The following is a 26,053-nucleotide window of genomic DNA, read 5'->3' as shown; positions in this document are numbered from 1 at the left end:
TCAACCTTACCTAAAAGAGTCCTGTGACAGTTTATTACACTAGTCAAGCCACACACTTAATTTGTTTCTAAGCTTGCATCCTTTTCCTGTGAGTTACTCAAGCATATAAACCTCACCGTGTTCATTGTGCTTCTCAGGTGTTATGTGTACTTCAATGCTCAGTGGACGTGTGTAGCCTCACAGGTGCTGCCATGTACATTCCAGATAATTTCAGCCTTTTAAGGAAAGAAGAGCTAAAGCCCTTATGGAATCAAAGCTAGGTTGTTGTTGGTGCTCAGCAGCCCACCAAGACTTCTCCATCCTTAGAAATCCTAAAAATATTTTGTCTTCATTTGACAAAATCCTTCTCTTAGTCATTTTATCTTTCTTATCATTGGTGTCTTCTCCCCACTAGAATTACAGTTTTGGTACACCTGAGAATGTGCTTTTTAATTTCTCTGACTCAGTGCTTGAAATACCGTTGGTCATTAATTGGCTTTTAATAAGTTGTTTAAAAACTTTAATATACAATTATTCAAAGCAATACAAATGACAATGATGCCCCTGTCCACAGTCCTTCATCTCTAAGGAGGCCATCTTGTCCCCAAAATCTTTACGTTGTTAAATAGAAAGGAAGTTTTCCCCATCATCTGTTGAATTAAATGTCAACTCCAACATTCCTGTTGGCAAAAGGAATCTTGCCAACAGCTTCAAATTCCTGAATCATTCCAAAGAATTTCTGTACTCTGAGATGTTTAGATTCATATTTTGATTCACCTTCAACATATAATATCATTACCATTGTAGCCAAATTCAACAGGTATTTTCATAATATAGTCATAGTCTTTTAAAAGAAATTTTCAGCATATTTGAGAGGCGGGGGGAACACCTTTTAAAATGAGTGGGCTTGTAGCATTTTCAGCACAATGTTTTCTGAACAGCAACTGACCTGAAATATCTCCACATAGACCATATTCAACCTTTAACAAGATGTTTCTCAAGAAAACAGCACCCCAGAAACACATACATGTGCGAGGACACACATACCACTCACACACAAAACACTGTTTTTAATAGCCAAGGGCACTTTGGCACAATGTGGGGCGGTGGTTGTCAACATAAACAGATGGTCAAAGAAGTGGGCAAACACTTCGTGTGAACTAGTTCCATAAATGAAGTTTTTTTTTTTTTAATTTCATTCTAAATGCCATACTTACTTAACCAGCTTTCAGACAAGATGATACATGTAGCCAGTTGGAAAGAGTTCCCTGCCAGGCTTCTGTGTTTTTATGACAAAATTAAAAGTCCACAGATGGAATAACTCAAAGCTAATTCTTACAGAGTTTGTTTAGTTAGAATGGGGTGGGGAGAGAATACCATATTGCTTCAAATTAAAGCCACATCTACAAAATGAGAGACTTTTAATTGGGGAGGAAAGATGTAGAAACAGCTTTTTAAAGAAATAACATGTCTGTTTTTTAAACGAGTGGAATTATTTATCCATTAAAATAGAAACTTCCCTCAAAGAGTTTTAGGATCATCTAGGAAATTCCCAATTCCAAACTCCACTCCCAAACATCTCAGCATCCTTTCAACTAGGGCTTTCAAAAGTGCCACTTTGGCTGCCTTCTAAAGATAAACAATCTTTCCATCATGTCTTCACTAGCCATTAAACCTTGAAACCCAAAAGAATGATTCCTGCATGATAATTATGGGGAAAAAAGATGCTGTCTGAGGAAACACAGAAGAGGCCAGCTATTTGGCATTGTGTGTTCTCCGAAAGATTTGTGACTTTATTAGAATATTTAGCTGGTTCCTTTAGTGAGAAAAAATAGAACTGATGTTTTATTAAACATAGTGGCCCATGATGAGGCATGAAAGTTATACAACGTTAACTACTGGAGAAACATAAAGAGAGAGAACCTATGATGAATAAAAAATCTTTTATATTAGCCCTGTCAAATGGAATATGTTATCTAACATTCCAATTGAAAAAACAAACAAACAAACAAACAAACAAAAAACCTCAGGCATGTAAAATTCACTTATAAAATCTAAAATCTAAAAATAAATTTTATGTACAGCTTTTTCAATATCAGTGCAGCAAATACCCACTCAGAAGTTCAAATGTTAAAGAAAAAAGGTATGTTTAATAAAATAATTGCTTTAGTCTATAAAATATAAAGAATTTTTTTGCCAATTAATTGATTTGATATACTTAGTTTTCTCAGTGACTATGTGATATATAGGGAGTAAACTTGTTATGCCAGCTTTTATTTCTCTTCCAGAAATACACATACTTGTTTCCACAAAAGATGTTTTTCACTACCAGAGTTGGGGAGAGGGGAGTTCTTAGCATTAAACTATGTACATTTGCTAGGAAACAGCTGCTCTTCTTCCAAGATTCTACTCTGCTCCCCCAGACTCTCAGAGCCTGAGTAAGCTCTAAGCAATGCTGTATAAATTAAGGCCTCAAAGAAAACAACCTCTGCCTAGCATCCAACAGTTAAAGCCACAGGTTCTAAAGTGTTTATATCCACAGAGAACTAAGTGAACAGAACAAACTAAATCAGAAGTTCTTATATTACTTACTGAATGCTTCACGTGTGATTTCAATTTCTTTACAAAAATTGCCCTTTTAGCTGATCTTTCCTATTTTACATGTGATTATATTTTATTTTAGGAGTTCTTTTTAGTGATTTTATTTGTTTCCTCTAGCCGCTTACCAAAGAATCCAGGCAACATCATCGCAGCAGTCCAGCATGTTTTTTAAACCTCCGTGACCGTGACATTAGATAAAGGCTGTTTCTTTTTTTTTCTTTTTTTTTTTTTTTTTTGAGACGGAGTTTCGCTCTTGTTACCCAGGCTGGAGTGTGCAATGGCGCAATCTCGGCTCACCGCAACCTCCGCCTCCTGGGTTCAGGCAATTCTCCTGCCTCAGCCTCCTGAGTAGCTGGGATTACAGGCACGTGCCACCATGCCCAGCTAATTTTTTGTATTTTTTTTTTTTTTTTTTTTTTTAGTAGAGACAGGGTTTCACCATGTTGACCAGGATGGTCTGGATCTCTCGACCTCGTGATCCACCCGCCTCGGCCTCCCAAAGTGCTGGGATTACAAGCTTGAGCCACTGCCCCCGGCTGAGGCTGTTTCTTTAATATCTATTTGTTACTTGAAGAAATCACTACAGGATTCACTTAAAATTAACATTTATCTTAATACAATATGGGCTTTATCAAAACAAGTTGCAATATTTCACTTCTTATTTGAAAAGTGTTCTGTAGACATTAGTGTGCCAGGAGAGGCAGACTTTGGATATGTTTTGATAGTTGAAGAAGCATCAGGTCTTTAAATAAAAAGCAGAAGCCATCTCTGTGTTATGTGGCTCTTAATAGAAATGTAAATGACACTGAGGATGTGAAAGCTAGTATTTTGGTTTCTTACAAGTAAATGTTGTTGTCAAGGTAGAGCACAATTTAAAATGTGGAAGACAAAACTCAGCACATGACACAGCTTAATCCTCATTTAAATTTATTTCTGATGAAAACCAGAAATGGAAATTATGATATAATATTATCACAATGAGAAATTAAAAACATCCTTAGAATCCTAGAGGAACAGGTATATTAGAAACAAGACAGACTATAATAGGATACAATAGATTGTATTTTCCTTAGGAAGAGGAAAATAAACTGTTCAGCAGCAAGGTGAGAATGAACAAATATGCTTGCAAGTGCTGAAAAAGATCATAGGCAGAATAAAAGCCAATGATAAAAAAATGAAGTGGGCAATATTATAATTACCCACTTCTTCAGGATATTACAACATATAACACAATAGCATCCTAACAAAATCTTGAGGGAATCTTCTTTCTGCAATGGTCAAGAGTTCATCTTTTTTAAAAGAATAATTTCTCCCAAAATGTTAATTGTTGATACATGGGGAAAAAATATTCCCAGGGTCAATTATGTTTGAGACATACTGGGTTAAACAGGGTTCTAAATTTCAGGACTTCTTGAAGCGTTAATATATTAATATGCAAAATTAATATCACAGCAAGAGGCTTCTATTTTGAGTTTCACATCTTATTTACCCATGAAACCCTTTTAAACCAAATGCGAGACATTAGTGTTTCATGGAACTTACCAAAAAAAAAAAAAAAAGTAAGTAATGCTGTATCTTTTTAGACCCCACTATTTCTAACAAAACTTGATTTTCCACCTGAATAGCAAGCACTTAAAAAATAATTAAAGTTATAGATAGTATCCTTTGGCACAAAATTTGTTTCTTGCATTTTAGATCCTTGAAATTGCATGCAATGCCAAAACAGAAAGTTTTTTCTCAAGGTGACACAATGTATAAGAAGATGTATTAATACATCCTAGTAACATCCCTTAGATTTGAACTTTTACAGCTGTTAATTTTCTTCACACATAGAGGATTCACATATTGCATGACATGTTGCTAGGATCTGTGTAGTTGCTTTGATAGATTGTAAATTCTATGTTAAGAGGGGAAGAATGTTTCCACCCCAGGAAGAATGAAATGCAAGTAAAGCACTTTTCTGAAATATATCTAGATAATTCCTGTAAAGATAACCTAGAATAAAGTTTCCATGAGGTCAAGGACTTTGTATACTAGTTTCCTGAGTCTAGAACAGGTCTTGGCACACAGTAGAAGCTCAATAAATATTTGTCTGAAGGATTGATTAAAGAATCCAAAATTTGAATAAAAATATTATAGCACAGGGCCATAGCTTATATTCAACTCTAATTTTTTGAGAGTAGCTTAGATAATAGAGAAATGATTGTGTGTCTGTCTGTATAGAGTTGCCATTCGCCGCAGTTGTTGAGGAATATTTTATTATTCTTTCCTAGCATAAATGCATCCATTAGAATGATGAGTGAAGTGCTCATTAGTCAACCTGAATACTAAAAGTGGTGGAGGTTAGCTCACTCAAAGCCTGACCTTTCCAAACATTTTGCTTCTTAAAAAAAAAGACACTACTTCCCTCCCTAATCTTCACTCTTTGATCCTCTGGTTAATTGGGGAACAATCTCTCTTTTAACTTTGCCAAATATTGCAGAGTATTTTCAGTAAATGTCACCATAAATTGAAAGCTACATTAACATGGTAGATGTGTTTCACTTTCTGATCACGTGTAACAAACTTAGTCATTGTTCTTGTGCTTCCCCCATTAGTATTGATTTTCCTAGTTGATAATGGGTGGCAGAAAAAGACTTATTTAAACATTTCCACCCTTTGGCCTGACCAGGAGCTTAATTGTTGCCATGAATACAAAACAGACATATTTCTAATACCTTAAAGATAAACATTTATGCTATTATTCTAATTGTGTTGTGCCCTCGTTATCTCTGTATTTAATATTGCAAAAGTGATGAGTTTAGCATGCTGGTAAAGGAACGGAAAAACCGATAGGTCTGTGACTGCTAATCTCATTCACCCATAAGACATTCCCTGCCCCAGTAGTTATTACTTGTGACTCTGAATACATCATTTAATTTCTCTGAGCCTGGGTTTTGTTCCTAAAATTGGAATATTATCCAGCTCATAGAATTTCTTTAACAATTAATTCAGAAAATACACAAAATGACTTCAGTGAAGATATGTCTAAGTATTTCCATTCAGATGCTTTATCTGGAGATTGTGGTAAAATTAGGAGTCTATCAGAAGATGATTTTCAACAGAACTACAGTTTTTAAAACATGAATCTAATACTAGACACAGATGCAAGTGACCACATCTTCTACACACCAACTTTAACCCCACATTTTTGTGTAAAATCTGTGTCATCTTAAGTTCAGTGTTTTATTCTTTTCCTTCTTTCAAAAACAGGCAAAACAAGAGGACACTGAAGCAGGAGCAGGTTACAAAGCTGCAAATCAGCAGCACAAGGTCAGAGACTAATAAACTATGAGACTGTTAACCAAGAAACTTAACTATAATGTGCCCCTGGAGTAAAATTTCCCCTTAATGGAAACCACCTTACGGTCTCTTAGTCTCCTTCCTGTTCACTGTAGTCAATCATGACTACTGTGTGTGTAATTTCTTCCTTGAACTTTCTAAGGAGTGAAGGAAAATCTCAAAGCTGGCTGTAACTTTCTACTGTAAACCTTAGAGCCAAGTGCACAGAGTTCACCGCAGCTTGACAGCAGTGCCTAGACTGAGCCACTCCCACTTGCTTAGCAACTCAGGGTAAGAAAGTCACAGGATGTGAGCAATAATGCACCTCCCTAGCCACTTCATCTTTGCCTTTGCCTAAGGGAAAACTGAGAATCAGAGAAGTGGACACAGGCTGTGTGGCTTTTTCAAGATCACTTACAAAATCAAGACTTTGGTTAAATAAACTATAGATTTGTGAACAAATAAAATATCTTTTACTTTCAGAGAAAACACATGTGGTCCACATACATTTCTTGTCATATTTTATAATTCCTTTTATCAGTATAAGACATCTCATCTCATTTTTTAAAGGATAGAATACTATGATTTTTTTTTTCTCCACTAGAAGCAACAAACTCTATTCTTTCATTTACAAGTTTATTTAAAGAATAGATACAAACAGAATCACCATTGGTATGGTTAGGCTTTGTGTTCCCACCCAAATATCATCTTGAATTGCAATCTGCATAATCCCCACATGTCAAGGGAGAGACCAGGTAGAGGAAACTGAATCATGGGGGCAGCTTCCCCCATGCTGTTTTCATGATATTGAGTGACTTCTCATGAGATCTGATGGTTTTTTTAAGGGGCTCCTCTCCCGTCACTTGGCACTTCTCCCTTCTGCCACCTTGGGAAGAAGATGTCTGCTTCTCCTTTGCCTTACACTGTAATTGTAAGTTTACTGAGACCTCCCCAGCCATGTGGGACTGTGAGTAAATTAAACCTCTTTCCTTTATAAGTTACTAGGTCTTGGGTATTTCTTTATAGCAGTGTGAAAATTAACTAATACAACCATGAAATACACTCAAGATCTCTCATGGGGAATAGTATGCTATTGATGCTTCATTTATATTGGGTTTCTACCTGGTACAGAACCAAAGAAATATTTCCTTGGGAAGCATTATTTCATCATGACATCCTCCATATGCTCTCTCCTTCTCCCATCTTCCCAAAAGTCTCTGAAGGAACTATACCACTGTGCAATCAAACAGAATAGTGAACAATAACTTTGATAAAATGGTTTGGAATGATATTTTGAAAACCATTGTGTATATTTATAGATCATCTTTGAAAAATAATACTCTTTAATAACCTTTAGAAAATATATAGTCAGAAATAGAGCAAAAAGTAAATGCACTTCAAAGTATATCATCTTGGATCACTGCCTTAAAAATTGCTTTACCATATCTTATTAAAATTCGGGGCTCTGGCATAGAAAAGAAGGGCTAAGTAACTTTGTCAAAGTCAAATTGTTGAATTTTCCCTCTCTCTTAGGTAGCTATTATAGATAACTGTTACTTCTCTACCAAAATTGAGTCTAAAGCCAAAACTCAAAACAAAAAACAAGAATATCATGTGTCAAAGAATAACAAAGTACTCTACATTTAAAACCATGAAATAAATAGCATGAGCTTTCATCTTTGCCTGACTGTTTATACACATATCCTTCTGAAAAACCTTTTAGTGGCTTCCACTTGCATTTAAAGACCCTAACGCCTACAACGGTCATGATGATGCAGACACTCCAAGTTCAAATCCCTTCTCTCCCTTCAGCCCCTATTATCCCTCTTGCTCTCTGGGCTCCAGTCCATTGACTGCCTTTCAATTTCAGAAATTTGCCAACGTCTTTCCTGTCTTAGGGCTTTCACACATGCTTTTCTTTCTCCCCGTGATGCTTTTTCTTCCATTCTTTGCACAGTAGTTTCCTTAACCTTCACATCATAGCATAAATGTCACATCACAGAGACCATTTCATGACCTTCCTTTATAAAGTAGTCCACCATCCCAACAACCACCACCAAGGTTATTCTTTCTCACAGCACCATTTCCTTTATAGCACTCATCACAAAGGGCATGCACACAGATGTATGCATGTATGTGTGTATACTGTGTATTTTCTCCACTGGGCTTGAAGTCCCACAAGAGAAGGGACCATGTTTCTGCTATATAAAATGATATTCCTAGGATCTAACATAGGACATAAAGCACATAGTAAGCCATCAATAAATATTTGTTGGATAAATAGAAGCTCTTTCTGACCTATATTATTTTTCCTAACCTATATCTCCATACTATTTAATGTAGGTCATCATTTGAACTATTCTCTAGGACTTGTATCAAATTAGAAAAATGAACATTTGAAAATATCCTGTAACTGACAGTAATTGTCATATTCTCTGAAGAAGTTAAATACTCTGAATTTAACATCTGTATCATAATATGTTTTCCCAGAGCACACAATTATTAAATATTATTTGCCATTTCCCTAGTTTATATATCAAACTCATATCACCTATTTTGCAAATGTAACATGTTTGTGATTCAAAGAAATGCCTTACCATTAAGTATGGACAAAACTAAAAATAAAATAAGTTTGTCTCTAGTCAAATTTCTGGGCCATGGAAGCCAGCAAAGAAAGTTTAAAATTTGTTGTGAAAGTTAAGTGCAAATATTTCTAAATATTATTGTTCAAAAGATATCTTACTTCATTTTTTTGCTGTTTTACTTTTACTATTCAATTCAGATGCTGATAACATCTCCCAGCTATGAGAACAATTAAATTAGACTAGATGAGAAATATCTCCAAAAGTTATAAAATCCACCCCGTATGATATTAGTATTTATATCTCTGTAATGTTTTTATCTGGTTATTAGCATAGTTATTTTGGGAACTGATCTCATGTATAATAAGGCAAGTAATAAACTTATCCTCTTAATTCATGTGAGGGAAATTATCTTTCCCCAAAAGCCAATCTGTGTATAAGAGATAATTTACTTTGAAGTAACCATTTATTGTCAGTAAGATACAGCTTAAATTCTCACTTTCTACAGTATTAACTGACCAGTTCTTATTATTACTAAAAATATAAAGATCTCATGGGATACAAAACAAAATTAGGCTTGGTATAAGCCTGCTTTAAAGAAACAATTATGCTGACCTCATTTTCATACCATTAATATTAATAGTACAACTCAAATGAGCTGATGACTCCTCATGTTCTAAGAACAGTAGAGCCCTGGACTTCCATTTTCAACTGATGCATGAAATAACTTCTTTTCTTCTAAATGTACATTCCTTCTTCAGCTTGATGTTTCTTTCCGTGCGTGTGTGTGTGTGTGTGTGTGTGTGTGTGTGTGTGTCTATAAATTTTTTTTGATAAGTCAAAAAGAGAGAGAATTCTGCAGCCAGATTAAGAAACATAAGAACAAACGAGGAAGCCCAGGGCATAATAGAAGAGACACCATCTTCTGGACCTAGTTTTGTTGTTGTTTCAGATACTCCCAAAGGAAAGAGAAAATTCAACTAAAAAGACAAAATGTAGTTCACCTCTAAAGCATTATGAGCCAAAGATAATTTTTTTCTATTTATAGATATTCACTGCCTTGATAAAATATAAAACTTCATACACATATATAGACTGTTCATATTTTATAAGTCCAAAAAATTAAAATAATTTCTATCTGTGAGGCAACAACCTAATTTCTTACTTCAAGATAAACATTAAAGTTACTATCTAAGTGACCATTTAATGGGGCTTATAGATATCCACTAATATAGGAAGCTCCACTCCCCCAATAAATAGCGTGAGACAACAGAACACCAGGTATGACACCTGAGGGTGGACAGTGGAGGACTTCTTGATTTTATATGCAGTAACAGTTCACAGCTACAATTTAAAAAAAGTAATCCTTGTCCTTGGAACACTAATGGAAAATACATGCAATGCCTGCTCAAATGATTTTCTGAGCTTTTGTAAATCTCCAAAGGGATACTGAAGTATGGTGTTGTTTATGTAACATTAAGGAGTACGTATACACTATGATAGATAATTCTATAGGTCAATTTGTCTAGGTCAAAGTACCCAGATATTTGGTCAAACATTATTCCAGATGTTGCTGTGTAAGTGTGTTTTGAATAGAACTAACATTTAAATCAGTGGACCTGATTAAAGTACTACCCTCCCTAATGTGGGTGGGCCTGAAACAATCAGTTGAAGCCCTTAATAGAACAAAGACTGATTTCCCCCTAGAAAGAAGGAATTCTGCCAGCAGACTGTCTTCAGATACAAAATGCAACTCTTTCCTGAGTGTCCAGCCTACCAGCCTCACCCATCAGATTTTACATTCACCAAGCCTTCAAAATTGCATGAGCCAATTCCTTAAAATAGATCTCTGTATATAAATATACATATCCCATTGGTTCTGTTTTTCTGAAGATCCCTGATCAATACATGCACACACAAAAGAATTGATCTATTAACCTCCATGTTAGATCTACTTCTATAACTGATTTTTAGACATTATCTGCATATCACTTAGCATGTAATAGCCTTCACCTTAATAAATGCTTGAGGTCAAAACCAGCAGGCTCTGGAAAGCCACATGCTTTTATTTATTTATGAAACCAGTTGGTGGGGATATAAATTTATTTGTCATTTGATTCCTTTTTATCTGTGTCAAGATTCGTTTACAGGGACCCAGTCTATCCAAAAGACAGACAGTTTCTGAACCCTGTAAGGAAAGACTACGAAATAAGGACAAAGCAGCTTTGTAGTGATAACATTTTCCTTCTAGTTATTACATTAAATGTTGCAGGCAGAGCAGCCGGGATTAAGGGAAGAGACAGCTATAGCACCAAGTTAAGCACTAGCCTTAGATGTAGTTTCTACTGTCAGGCAAAATGCCTTTGGCTGAATTCATGTGAACTCAAATTACATTAGATGTATAAAAAGGAGCAAGAGAAAACTTATAAGAGAGAGAAATAACAATGGAGCTGGCATTTTGTTTGTTTGTTTTACAGTGGTTACCTCTAAAAAAGCTGTATGCATAGTCTATTAAGCACTGTGGCCAGAATTCCCAGCTTCAAGGTCTCTATGTCACAGATGGTTTATCAGGAGAAAAATGATAATGGCTGAAAACTGCTTGGCTTTTTATTGTTAATGGCAGCAAGGAAAGGAACAGCCTGATATACCAAGAATAATGAAAACATCATTCTCATTGTTATACAGCACAAATTATAGATGAAACAAACCGCTAACTTCAGGTACATTGCTTATTGAAATAAGAACTTTTACGATGTTAAAGAAAGAAGGAGACATGTTTCTTATCCCCACAACTTCCTGCATTTGCAATTCCTTAGGCTACCTGATTAATTTCATGTGTCATTATCTAGGGTAGAGAAAGGGCATGATAACTTGAAAATTGATCTTAATATCTCATGATGCACACAGTCAACCATCTTCAGGTTTTATTTTCTGCTGGTAGAAATACATCAGCTCAGAACATAATGCAATTGGACACATAAGTTATCTGATGCCAAAAGGTACTTAACAATGACCATGCTTGGGGTTAGAAGGCCTATTTCTTTTTGTATGGGTTATTTAGGACTTACCTTTCTTTGAAGCTGACCATAGTCAAGAACTTTAGAAGAACAGTTCGTATTCAGATATGAGCAGCAAACTGTTCCAGCTGACTCCATAGGTGCAGCATGTGATGGCTTAGACACTCAGAGGATTGTTTGCCAGGACTTACATACTTCAAAAAGAAATTATGTTCCCTTCTTTCAAGAATAACCTTTTTCTCTTAATTCAATGGAAATAAAGTTATTCCATTTGTATAAATATTTCTTACATGGTCAAAAAAAAAGACAGATAGCTCCTTTTGTATACTATTTGCATTGGAATAAGAAGTCTACTTCAGTTCTTTTGTCTGTTTGAGTTCCTGGCTACCTCCTGACTTTATGTAAATTGTCCTACACATTGTTTGCATGGTGACTAATGTGATTTTCCCTTATTCAGAATTCACAGATGTTTTATACCATCTTTGTTAATGTACATCTTGATTTATGTCATACTTGATGTTTCAAAGCTAAGGAGGCAAATGCTAAATGAGCTGACGCATCCAGTTATAACTCAGTCATGAGTAATTTTGCTTCTAAAGCAGTTTGGAGTTTTTAAATATAAATATTTCCATTGTGACTTGATTTCTATGTAGCAATGGCCAGTAAATTGTAAGAACAAGGAACCACAGGAGGGTATAACCTTCAAACTCTCTACCTGAGACTTTATATTGTTGCCAGTGATTCACAACATAAAATCCCATACATGGGCTTTCAAAGATGTAGACACTCAGAGAGCATATGAATAGTATCAAGAAACTATTTTCCCACCCTCTTTCACTTAGTTCTTGTCTTAATACCTTAGCATCAGAATGTGCTGCATTTAAAGATCACATGAGTAAATATTAATATATAGTTTCAGAATATCTAATTCTCAGAAAAATTGTTCCAATTCTTCATATTCTTTAAAAATAGTTTAACTTTGGCCGGGTGCGGTGGCTCAAGCCTGTAATCCCAGCACTTTGGGAGGCAGAGGCAGGTGGATCACGAGGTCAAGAGATCGAGACCATCCTGGTCAACATAGTGAAACCCCGTCTCTACTAAAAATACAAAAAAAAAAAAATTAGCTGGGCATGGTGGCACGTGCCTGTAATCCCAGCTACTCAGGAGGTTGAGGCAGGAGAATTGCCTGAACCCAGGAGGCGGAGGTTGCGGTGAGCCGAGATCGCGCCATTGCACTCCAGCCTGGGTAACAAGAGCGAAACTATGTCTCAAAAAAAAAAAAAAAATAGTTTAACTTTTCTTCAAAATCTAATGATTTTTTTTTTCTCAAAATTGTCTTCTGTCTCATCTACAGTGATTATCAGAGGTTCCTACAAATTCATTCCAAACAATTTGTTCTTCACCTACGCTTTGGGTACCTAACCAAATGATTAACGGGATGACAGAAGGCAAGAGCCCGGCCAGGCCTGAACTGACAGGTCAGTGAACCCAGAGTTTCCTTCCCCATGACTGTCTTAGGTCTCCTTTGCCTTCCTTTCTCCTCTACATGTAGTCCTAAGAGACCAGCTTCAGGGCAGCTCAAACTTCAATGGCTCTTTCCAGCTCCAGGGACAGCCTAGGCATTAAGGCTCTGTAAAAACTCACTTAACCTTATAAATAACATATATCATTCCAAGTAAAAAGAAATAAAGCTAAGGTTATCTCCTGATTAGCCCCAGAACATGGAACATACCTTACTAATGCCCACCTCTTTGCCTTGGTTATGTTTCCTCCCCTCTCAGCCCTTGTCCTCCCCCACGAGAATATCTTCTCTTTTCTTCTTCTTAGTGGTTCCATTCTCTGTATCTTAAACTCTCATTTTCTACAAAGATTTCCCAGGTGTTTATAGCCTCTGTGAAAAACCTAGACTTTTACTGTTGTTGTATTTATCTAGGTTCTTAATCATATATTAATAACTTATTAGAGCAATATTTATTAAACATCTAGTATATACCAGGTGCTGTTCTATGTATAAGATGAGATGCTAAACAAGACCACAAGGATCTTGTGAAGCTCACCAATCTATCTAGTTTCAATATACTTCACGTGTGTTTTTCCACCTCCTAGAGAGATTGTAAAATGTGGTACCAGCCATAGAGTACCACTATGTGATTCTTTTTTTTTTTTTTTTGGAGACGGAGTTTCGCTCTTGTTACCCAGGCTGGAGTGCAATGGTGCGATCTCGGCTCACTGCAACCTCCGCCTCCTGGGTTCAGGCAATTCTCCTGCCTCAGCTTCCTGAGTAGTTGGGATTACAGGCACACGCCACTATGCCCAGCTAATTTTTTTTGTATTTTAGTAGAGTCGGGGTTTCACCATGTTGACCAGGATGGTCTCGATCTCTTGACCTCGTGATCCACCCGCCTCGGCCTCCCAAAGTGCTGGGATTACAGGCTTGAGCCACTGCACCCAGCCTATGTGATTCTTTTTATTAGCTCATATAGAATCTAGTTTGATGCATAGTTTATTGAATGATTAGAGACTGTCACTGCAACAGATCAGTGTTGCCTGTGCCACTCACACTTCCTGTCCCAGTATCCCCACAACCCTTCGCCTTTCATCTAACCCTCAAGTTCATACAATTACATCAACTGAGGTTACAATAAGCATTCTGTTTTTTATTAGCAGAAACTATCTTCAAAATTTCCTTTTCATTCTACCCACAGAAGTATATCCATCTTGACTTGCTGGAGTTTCCATATTGGTGTTATTTGTACTATCTAATATGAACTAAGAGAGCAAGAAGTATAGTCTTGTGGAAAAGAATGAAATGTGGAGTCAGGAGACAGCAGTTCTGGTTAAAGCTCTGCCAAATTTGAGTTATTTAAGCTCTCTATGCCTCGGCATTCTTAGCTGCAAAATAATGGTCAAGCAAGATTGACTCTAACGTCCCTTCTAAATCTACTAGAATTCTATGATTGCTATTCTATATCTCTATGATTATTATATAACTGTCCACTAATTCTGACTTATAGTTTTCAGTCTCAGGAATTAAAGGTGAGGTGGGGTATTTTACATATATATTTAAATACTCTTTCTAACTAATTAATTGAGTACAACCTCCGAATAAAAATTTAACAAATATAAACTGGCAATGATATTGATGACTGTGTTTGCCTTAGCTCATAAACTTGTATTCATCAATTCTTAAAGATATATTTTGTCTGAACAAGTGATATTAATTGATTTCCCAACCTTAGCATTGGCGATGAGGGGCAATTGTTACAATAAGACTCTTCCTACAAGGAATGCAAATATTGGAATTTCAACCCTCCACCTTTTAAAAATTGTTCAAAGATATCCCAGAAAAGTATCTGAGAATTTTTAACAAATCGTATTTAAACCGTCTAAATCAGTACTGAGCACAGTGTATGCATGAAGGCCAGGTGGGAAAAATGAGAGAATCATGCTTGGTTCTGCTTCCTTCCTCCTCCACACCCAGGTATTACAATAATTATGTCCACTTAGCTTCTGATAATTATGTACCACCACCTGGCTGCTGCTGGTTTCAAATCCTTTCATCCCCATTGCCATCAGTTAGCCAGTTCATAATGGCATCTTCTACTTTCAACCCTGTACTACACAGGGCAGCCACCACTGAAATTCTAAGTGATTCTGTTGTCCTTCTCATCAGTATATCCTCAGTGTCTCCCACAGGGTAAAGTCTTCTGGTGGGTTTTCCAGCTTTTCATAAGATATACTCCAGCATTATCACTTCTCTGAACCATTTTACTTCTGAAGAGAGAAGATAGCTGAGAGCTGCTGGCTGAAAGCTCTTTTGGGAAAGCAGGCCTTCATTTCCCAAGGAAATCCAGGTGGTCCATCACAGTGAGACCTCCACCACTTGACTTAGTTTATAATGCTAATAAGTAGTAACTGGTGTTTAGGGCTCAGGTGGATAGTCTGATTCAGAGCTCAGGTTCTTTACTATCTGAGAGGTAGTCACACAGAAATCATTTCTAGTCTTTCCTCCTGAAGTTAAGTGAAGGATTTTGGGGAATGCTAGAGGAGTCAGCGGTTACTCTTCACTAGTATCTTTAAGTGCTTCTAAATCAAGGGAAGAGGAAAGGATTCGGACAGCTTGAAAAGCTACCCCAGGTAATTCTGGTAACCTTTGCCACCCTCATTCCAACCACAGTAGAGATCCCCTTGTGTACACATTGTTAAAATTCTCATTCTTAAAATAAGCTTTGAGTGTTATTGACTTTCATCATGTGTTTAAATAAAACTCATCTGTATGAACAACCAGAGACTTAGGGGAAAAAAGTCCAGAAAATAAATACCTGCTTGTCATCTATAGGAAAGTGGTCAAAGCATATAATTAAAGTGCCAGCTGTACTCTTAGACAAACTGATTTTTTCCTTTGAAAAAAGTTAATATGTAGTTTCACAATACAATTAGGGGTCTTATTATTATTATTTTTTAAAAAGGTAATTTTGAAAGCAATTCAAGGAAATGGTTCTAATATCAGTAAATAGATCTTGAGAGGGAAATCTTTATTATTAGTAGGGATCTCCCCATTAATTTATTTCATTTTATATTCTGTAGTATACTGATAAACCTTTGATAACACTATTTTTTCAATGTGTAAGGGACAAAAACCATAGGTTATGAATTAGAATGAAGGAAAAAAATATGAACTTATAGCAAAATAGACAAGTTTCTGATTTCATACCTTTTTCTGTCAATTTTACTATTTTCTGTCTTTCCTAATGTTCATATTCTTCTTAATGTCCTAAGTTTCTAAACCTAATCAACTTTCTACACTTATAAAATAAAAAAGTAGAAACAAATAAATCAATAATTAATGCATATTTGCTAGAATTGCCACTGTCTCATACAGAATCTCCAAACAGCGGATCAACCAAATGTTATTTGTACTACATTTTGTGATTCATTTTGGGTAACGGTATTTTATAGTAGATTTGTCCCTTTAATAATTTGCTAAGTATTTCTAAATATATGGCACAGAACCTGGAGATAGGCAATCTAGGATTAAATATTGATCATGAATAAGCCATAAACTAAATAAATAATCCATAGTAACATTTTCTCTTATATTACAAGATCTATGTTACCTTATCCAATAATGGTGCTATGTTTGCATTAAAATAATCCCTGATTTCATTCCAAATCCATATTAGATGCTTCAGCACCTATAGCTCCCCCTTCAGAGCCTTTACTATATAATATCTGTATAATTACTGCTTTACTTGCCCATATTTTATCTACAGTCTGTCAATTTTATGCTGCTATGGCAGAATACCCAAGACTGGGTCACTTATAAAGAACAGATTTGGGTTTCTTACAGTTCTGGAGGCTGGGAAATCCAAGATCAAGGGGACCACATCTGGTGAAGACCTTCATGCTGCGTCATCCTACAGTGAAAGATGGAAGGACAAGAGAGTAAACATGACGTAAAGAGAAAAGAGGGACAAACTCATCCTTTTATCAAGAGCCAACTCCTGAAATAACTAACCCACTCCCACAATAAATATTTCACTTCCACAATAATGACATTAGTCCATTTATGAAGGCAGAGCCCTTACGAACTAATCACCTATTAAAGGTCCCAGCTTTCAGCACTGTTGCCTTGGAGATTAGGTTTCCAAAATATAAACTTTTGTAGACATATTCAAACCATGGCTATATTCTAGATTGTTAACATCTCAAGAGAGCAGAGATTGTTTCCAGGGCCAAGCACTAGGTTATCAACATGAGAGAACATAACAAATATATATGAACTGATTGTATAAATGAACTCTAAAAGGATCTTTCATAGCTGGGATTTTAGTGAATGCTATATTATTTATTTTTCTTTCATTTGTTTTTTGTGAATTTTGCTATATTATTTAACTATTACTTTACACAGCTATATCAGTTAATCAAAGGTATGTTTTTCTTATATTTACACAAAACAAGTGTTTGGTTTTTTCTCTATCATTTAAGATTACAAAAAAAGAAAATCTACCCCCTGTTCAAAAATGCCAAGAATCTCAAAAGAATAGCATTAGAGCATTCAACCGGATAGAGGCCCTTCTGAGTGAAGGACCCTGTGTGATTATGCAAATCTCATGCTTATGGAGCCAGCCCTAAGTGGAATATATTGTATCTTAGGATCTAGCATCACTTGGTATCATTTGTGATGTATTCTGCTCATCAAGGCAGTCATAAAGACCCACCCAAATTCAAAAGAAAGGGAAATAACTCCACCTCTTGTTGGGCATGGTTATGATCCAGAAGAACATGTAGGGTCAGAAATATTGCTATGGCCACTTCTAAAAATACAGTCTACCACATGTTTGTTATAAACAACTTGTTCACCTTTGGAGAACAGAAACATGTCTGATATGATTTGGCTACATGTCACATACAATTCATGTCAAATTATAATCTCCAATGTTGAAGGTGGAGCCTGGTGGGAAGTGACTGGATCACAGGAGCAGATTTCCCCCTTGGTGCTGTTCTCATGATAGTGAGTGAGTTCTCATGAGATCTGGTTGCTTAAAAGTGTGTGTTCCCCATCTCTCTCTTCCTTCTGTTCCAGGCTTGTGAAGTGCTGGCTTCCGCTTCATTTTCCATGATAGTAAGTTTCCCGAGGCCTCCCCAGAAGCTAAGCAGATGCCAGCCTCATGCTTCCTGTACAGCCTGTGGAATTGTGAGCCAATTAAACCTCTTTTCTTGATAAATTACCCAGAGTCAATTATTTCTTTATACCAATGAGAGAATGGGCTGACAATATAAAACTTGGAAAACTGATACCGACAACTATAATAGCTACCACATATTAGGAAACTTTCTCTAGGTGGAGTACTGATTGAGCTCTTCAGAAACACAATTTGTTCAATCCTCATAGGTGGTGTGTAGATACTATTATCTTTATCATGGAACTGACGTTCTTGATATCCTATTCTATCACAGGACTTGACTTAGGACTAATGTTAAGAGCTTTTATAATTGTTAAGTGTTGTTGAAGTAAATTTTCCAAGAGATAAGTTCTGATGGGACCTATACTCTTCCCTGGTTTCTTACCACATGACTACATATATATTTTTAATATACACACACATGATAAAGTTGTCTTAGTAGCCCACAATTTCCCTTTTTTGGTGACTTCCCATACCTTATACCTCCTCCCCCCAGCACCCATAATCATGTGACCAATTCCAGTATTCTGGCTATAGAAGACAAAACTGGGCCAAAATTTCACCCCTTGAATGGGAAGTAGGAGAAAGAGAAACAAAGACAGATAAAGATCAGTTAATTTTTGGCCAGGCATGGTGGCTCATCCCTGTAATCTTAGCACTTTAGGAGACCCAAGACAGGAGGATCACTTGAGGCTAGGAGTTCAAGACCAACCTGGGCAACACAAGAAGATCCTGAAAAAAAAAGAGAGAAAGAAAGAAAGAGACAAAGAAAGAGAGAGAGAAAGAAAGAAAGACAGGTATTGTGGTACACACCTATAATTCTAGCTACTAGGGAGACTGATAGAGAAGGATCAGTCTAGGAATTTGGAGCTGCAGTGAGCTATGAGTTATGTTTGCACTACTGCATGCCAGCCAGCACATCAAAATAAAGGCCTGCCTCTTAAAAAAAAAAAATCAGTTGTTTTGACTTGGTCTGTCCTCAAGAGTTGGACCTGAAATAACAAAATTGTACACTGTAAGGAACTTTATCCCCATCCTGTATTCTAAGGACAATAGAACATAGGTGTACAGAAAGGGGAAAAAAAGGTGGTTAGAGAGCAGCAAGATGTGCAAGAGAAAGACAGTGCTAACAATTTTCAGTTAAGATAATCAATTTTCTCAGTCTATTCCTGAGGCCCAACTATCTTTGATCTTGGGATTCTTATGTGTCACTAGGATATACTTTTATGTTTTGCTATTGGTGGCTTAAGTACTTCTCCTTTATTGCTAGCAAAACAATCCTACCACATACAGGTAAAAATAACACCTTTTCTCAATTAATAGACAGTAAATTCTAGAAATAGATACTGTGCTTCCTAAATAAAAGATAGAAAAGAAAGACATCCTTCTTTAACAGCTCTGTAAACTACTGATGCAAAAGCAAGTTACCACTTTTAGGCAATAACTAAAAGTCAAAAGACTGCATAAACAGTTAAAATGAAGTAGGTACCTAGTAATTACTATTACGAATAAATTTAAACACAGCCCAATCAATCTAAGCTGTTTCAGTCTGCCTTCAGGATTGTAAAACAAAAACCTTTACCTGTGCAGAAGAGATTTTCCTCCCATTTTGAAATGAGGTGAGAAAATGAATTATATATTTTATAGATGTCTCCTAGTTTTTTTTTTGAAGAACACTTGGTTAAATGTACTTCTCCACCCTCCCCTAGCATACTCACTTTAATTACTGATTAATTATACAATTCTACATATATTTCATGGTAGCTTTGGCATCACTGGAGAAACACTCCAGCATGTGTCAACGCTACTTCCTCCGGGTTCTGTGCAAAGGGAGCGTAACAGGAAGAGCTTCTCTACTCCTGTCTGAAGAGACTTGCTTTCCTTCTCTCATTCTTTGCATACCGTGGGCCTCCAGCTTCTTCATTTGGGGAACCATTTCCCAAGCTTGCAGTTTAGAGTGAAGGGGATAGGAGGAGGGGCTCAGATTCTGGTGAACAGCTGGGGCCCATCACTTCTCATTGCAGGTCTTGGGGAGATGTGGTTGACAGAGTGATGCACAGAGCCTGTCCCAGTTAATGACTTCACCATTCTCCATCATTATCCCCATCATTAGGAAATTAGGAGGACAGAAGGTATTTACTGTAAACCTGCCACCTCCCAAGGAGAGATAAATAGAAACTGATAAATGGGCTCTTCTGGTGCTGTTCGTCTATTAACCTTCTGCTTCCCAGCTCCGGCATATGCATGCCATCCTGCCATTAATATCCAGTAATTGGCATGGCAGCAGGCAATACAATCATACCTTTACCCTGAGTGTTCCCTCCGTGTGGTGTGCCTGTGCAGGCATACAATTACGTTCATAATGAAGCTTTGCTAAACAGTCCAGTTGAAAGACATTAGGCAGTTGTTCCCCAGCTATAACACCAGCCTCCCACAGTCATTCAATGCTTAACTCTTCACTATCCTGGGTATGAGCTGCCATTGCTAATCTTTCTGCTGTCTTTACGTGCATTATACTCTTTTCCTTAAAGGTAGATACATTGTGTTAACAGCTTCTCTTTCTTACATCTGTGTTCCTTGAGTCTTACATTGCCAGCTTATGAATGATTTGAAACCATTTCACCTGGTTGAGAATGGCGTTTCATCGGTGATTGGGGCCACTGGTGATCACCTGGGGCAATTTGTAACCAGTTGAGAACCAAGCTGTTTAGCAATGTTTCCCAATGAGATTTTGTATTCTTTATGACATTTCTAGATAAATAAAGGGGGAAAGAGTGTATCTCATCAAATGTATTTTCTTTGTGACAACAGAGGAGACAGGAATATCTCCTTGGTGTCTTTATTTAGAAAGACACCACCTTCAATGTTCACCTGCTCTAAGCACTTGGGAACTTTGAAGGAGCATGAATCCCAGGAGATCTTGAAAGATTTCATAGAAAACCAAGGCCCACAAAGAAAGCCACTTCATTCTGTTACCCATCTGCTTACACCGTGGCTGCAAAATGAACATTTGGTCTCTGCTTCCCTGACCTATTTCTCCCCCAGTTAAATTCCTGTGTTTACTATGATGACTTTACAATAGTGACTGTAGTGGGCAGACTGTTTCACAGGATGAAACATGAAAAACCAAGATGAGTAATTTCTTAAAAGCACAGGATGGGTTATATGAAATGAATCAACCTGGTCCTAAATATGGCCCTTAAAAAAAAATAGAATTGCAAGAGGGAGGTGAGGTTGGGGAGAGGTAATATCAGCAAAGAGATAAAAAGCAATAAAAGACCGAGAAGAAAATGACATGACAACCTTATTACTGGTGTTCAGGAACCATAGCCTCTCTGTCAGAAAAATACCAAATCACCCATTTGAGAACTTCATAAAACTAAATGATCAATAGATTATAGCTCTGGCCCTCCTTCCACACGGCATAAAACAAATAATAATATCTCCAATAAATATAACAAATAGGGTAATCTTTCCTATCTCCTGCAGACCCCTGACAGAATGTGCTACAGGATCTTTCCATTGTGTCTTCAGGAGGATACTAAGCAGCTTGCCAGACTCCCGTCAAGCACAGCCTCTCCAGCTGTCTTCCAAGCATCACCTTTAAACACAGAATCTGGATGTAGCTGATGGCCTTGCACTCCTGGAAGCTTTCACATTGCAGAAATACCTGGGAACGAACTTTGTCAGTCAGCATTCTATTAACTAAAATTCCCAAGTACTGATGCCAGCACACATCTCTGGTATAACGATAATGTTTACAATCATGACACAGTAACAGGCTAAGGAATTGATATCAATTCTGCCTCTTCTTTACCATTTCTTACTTCTCTCTGCTTTATTAATTTTCTAATTTTTTGACCCTCCCCACAGCTCCACAATTCTCATGGAGGAAAGGGCCTGCCTTATATTTTTACAAAGCCCTTTCACATGATCTCTTCTAGTTCACAGTAAAGCCTCATGCAGTAGTCAGGAGGCAATATTAGAATCCCTGTTGTACAACTGTGGAAATGCACATTCAGGAAGGGTAAGTGACTTTCTCGGTTCATGTAGCTAGGGCCCAAGTCTTCTTTCCTTTGCAGGGCTGCTGTGCTGCCAACTCTAAAAGATACAGTTCACCTTGTATTCTGTGTGAACAGCACTCCTGAATTTGGGCAACACAGATGTCCTGAAAATCAACAATATGGTGGAAATAAAAGGGGCTTTGGAATCAGAGACTTAGTTTTACCACTTATACTAGCTGCATTACTCTAGATAATGTTTAAATTTCTCTGAAGTTTGTTTCCCTATCTGTAAGAAAGGATGATGGTAATAACAGTTCCTACTTCATAAATATAACATATATATTATTAGTATATAATAATCTATGAAAAATACTTCCTAGAGCATTTACTTCTATTTATCTTTCATTTTCCTATTATGGACACTTTACCACGTTGCCTCTTTAGTCTAGGAAAAGCTTAATGGAGATATATTTTGTAGTATTCCAGCTCTTTGGCTATCAGTAGACTATGCAATATAATGCTGGCTCTCCTTTCAAATAGATTAAGATTAACCACAGTATTTCATTCCTATGCCATGCCAGATTAATATAATCTCAAGTTGCCTCAGTTAAGAAAAAGATTTTTTTCTTTTGTACAATGAATAACATACACAAAGGTGTCACAGACTCTGACTAAATGATTAGTTATAATCAAAGGCTACTTGTGAACAGCATAAAATAAAAATACACCATAAGACAATTTAGAATTCCTCTGCCATTCTCACCACAAAAAAAATCTCTCTGCCTCATTTTGGAAGTTCCAATTGACCTTATCACCTGAACTGAGGGCATTTTGGAAGTTCCAATTGACCTTACCAACTCCACTGAGAAAAGATAGCCAATTGGTGACTACAGAATTAGTGCCTACATTGACTCACCTGCCTTATAACTGTCCTCTTAATCTGAGAATGAAATATGTTTCCAAAAAGTCCATGTGATCAGAATAAAAAGTATATTTTCCTAAGGTTTAAGGATAGCCAAACCTACCCACACACCTGAAACAATAACATGTATTCAACTATTTGCTTTGTCCATGAGTAAAATGAGTCCTGATACCCTAACAGAGCAGAAGACATCAGTCTTCTTCATCATCAATCATAAACACTAAGTTCCTACTTTTAAAATATAGTTAATTCTGTTAGTCTGTAACTGAATATCCAGGTGTGTATTATTTAAAGCTTTTCATTTTCTTTTTATTTGGCAACATGTGTTTTTACCATTTCACAGCTCATTTGTACCTCCACTAGCTTTGATACACTCATTACTATGTCTGGCAAAAGATTTGGTGAGAGAGGCAGTTGATGCAAATGAGATTTTTAGATTATCCACGCTCTCCCTTTCTACCATGACCATGGATAATCAAGAATTCACTGTGCAAAGAGCATAGAATGCAGTTAGGCATTAGCTAAGGAAAGCTTCACACATAAAATCACTAGGAATGTTTTATATCAAATAAAAAGGTGCACCTGTGAAAACAAGATGATGTTTCTTGTTAATGTTGCCTGAGGCCTTCTGAAATGTCTCAAGAGAAATGATCATAAAAAATTATAACAGTAATTCCTCAACGTATTTCACAGTGGGGAAAACACCTTCATTGAGTGGTAGCATCTAAAGGATATATGGTGATTTTGTGGTGCTGTCAGTAATCATCCCATTCAAAAAGCGTGTAATTAAAGCCTACTAAGTTTCTGATAGAGCACACGGCAGGCACTGAGGATATAAAGGTAGTACACACAGCTCCTGCTTACATTTTAGTCAAGAGGCAGATAAGTAAGTAAATTATTTCAGTTTAACAAGGCTAATTCTATTACAAGGGAATTCCCAAAGTGCTAGGAGAGGAGAGAGGCACATTTATTCAAGTCTGGCAAGTCAGAGCTTTTTTGTAGGAGGTAATGTAAAGTAGTAAGGGATGATTAGGAGTTGAATGATTTTGAAAAAGTAAAGATAATTTTAGACAGAAATAAGACTATGAACAAAAGCATGAATAATTAGAAGAACTTCATGTTTAGGGATAACCATAAATAATTCCATATACTATATCCTAAAGTATGAATCACATAGAATCAGGTAATGAGAAAAGAGACATGAACCAGTGGTGAAATTACCTTAACTACCTTTGCTAAGAAACTTGGGCCTGATCCAGTAAATGGTAAAAAGCCATTGAAGAATTTAGACTGTGAGTGGTGTAGTTAAACTGGTGTTTGAATATTGATCATTCCAGATAGATAGGGTGGGTGGGTTTTATTAGTAGGGAAGAGGATCTGAACAAATAAGATACGTTGAAATTGTCACAAAAGCCAAGGTAAAAATAATGGAAAAGACTTGAGAAACATTTAGAAGATAAGCTGCCAAGACTGTTGAACAAATAGAGTAGGAGAGACAAGGGAAACAAAAAACTTTGTTTCCAAGATTCTAAACAGTAAGCATAGAACAAAAAACAGGTGGAGGACACTTGGTGGTTGATGAGTTCAGTATTGTCATGTTGAGGCCATCCAAGGAGAGATGACAAGCATGCATCTGAGTATTCAAACATGAAGCTCAGGTAAAATTAGAGCTGATGATACACATTTGGAAGTCATCAAGATAGTCATTCAAATTATGAGAGTGAATGAACTACCCAAGGAGACAGTGTAAAATACTGGTTCTCAACACTGGCTGCACATTAGAATCAAATGAAAAGGTATTTATGCCAAAGCATTCCCTCAGACCACTTAAATCAGAATTTATGAGGTGCAGCCAGGGTCTGGAATTATTGCATTAAAGAAAAATAAAGGCAAGCCCATGATTTTTTCTTCATGCTTATGAAGAAAACCGAAAAGAAAGGGGCAGAAGTATATTAAGGAAATGAGAAGAAAGAAAAAAAATGCCACTACTTCTAGTCTCAATTGCATTCACTAGAACAGGATGAACATGACATAAACATTGTTTTAAAAATAAATACTGTGATGTACTATCATTTCAGAAATCCTTGATCACCACAATTGCATCCCATTTCAAGAGCTCCAGTTCATTTTACCAAGATAAAATCAATTAGCTGGTTATGCTCCATTACAAATGAGTTTCCAAAAGTTTTATTTCCTTTAATCCATGGTGAAGCACATATTATTTTAACTAAGCAGATGTGTTCAATAATTATAAGAGGTCCAAGATAAAACTGAAATCTTTTGTGGAATAAATATTTTGTTCCAGAGGATTTATCTGTTTAGATCAATTTTAGTTTTCTTTGTTATTCTTTAAGAGATGTTAGTTGGGGATGGGGCAGAATTTGAATCCATTACAGATTGAAATGTAAAATTGGATGTATACATTTATACCTGTATTTATAACATACAACATTCAAGGTACTAATGGTATGTTTGCTCCCAAAAAATATATTATAGTTTTATTGGTTGAGGCACTGCTTTTGGATGCAACTGAAAATGTAATTATGACCTCTAGCAATAGTAATTTAAGTACTAATTTCCACTCCTTCTTTGCAACTGGCAGCGTCCATCAATTATACCATTAGCTTCCAATGATTGCAGCTGCAAAAATCAGAATTAGCATTTAAGCTACTGTCACTCACCTGAAATTTTACAGTTTTAATTAGTGAGCCAAGAAGGCTGTCAACAACTAAATGCCAAATGAGTGGTCTGGAAAAACAACACTTCCCAACCCTTCCCCAGACTCACTCATCCTGCATTGTTATGTTATTTCCTCCTAGTTCAGAATTCAAACTATCAGAAAACTCTTTATTTTCATTTCCAGCAATATTTCTTAACAAGTATTAATAAGAAGACAATACATAGGCAGATCACCCAAGCCCACCTGCAGTCTATAGAAAAG

At 36.5% G+C, this 26,053-nt stretch overlaps 1 long non-coding RNA gene across 1 annotated transcript in view; it reads right to left on the bottom strand.

The window, feature by feature from the left end:
* Positions 1-26,053, bottom strand: part of LOC141584013 (uncharacterized) — a 353,843-nt gene that overhangs the window by 107,702 nt on the left and 220,088 nt on the right. Inside the window, exon 3 of the long non-coding RNA XR_012516869.1 lies at positions 16,849-16,917. This is a non-coding gene — a long non-coding RNA (uncharacterized LOC141584013). The remainder of the gene's footprint in view (positions 1-16,848; positions 16,918-26,053) is intronic.

Source organism: Saimiri boliviensis, chromosome 3 (assembly GCF_048565385.1).
Source record: "Saimiri boliviensis isolate mSaiBol1 chromosome 3, mSaiBol1.pri, whole genome shotgun sequence".
Lineage (NCBI taxonomy): Eukaryota > Metazoa > Chordata > Mammalia > Primates > Cebidae > Saimiri > Saimiri boliviensis.
Note: the sequence above shows the minus strand (reverse complement) of the source record. Positions and strands in the feature narration are given on the sequence as shown.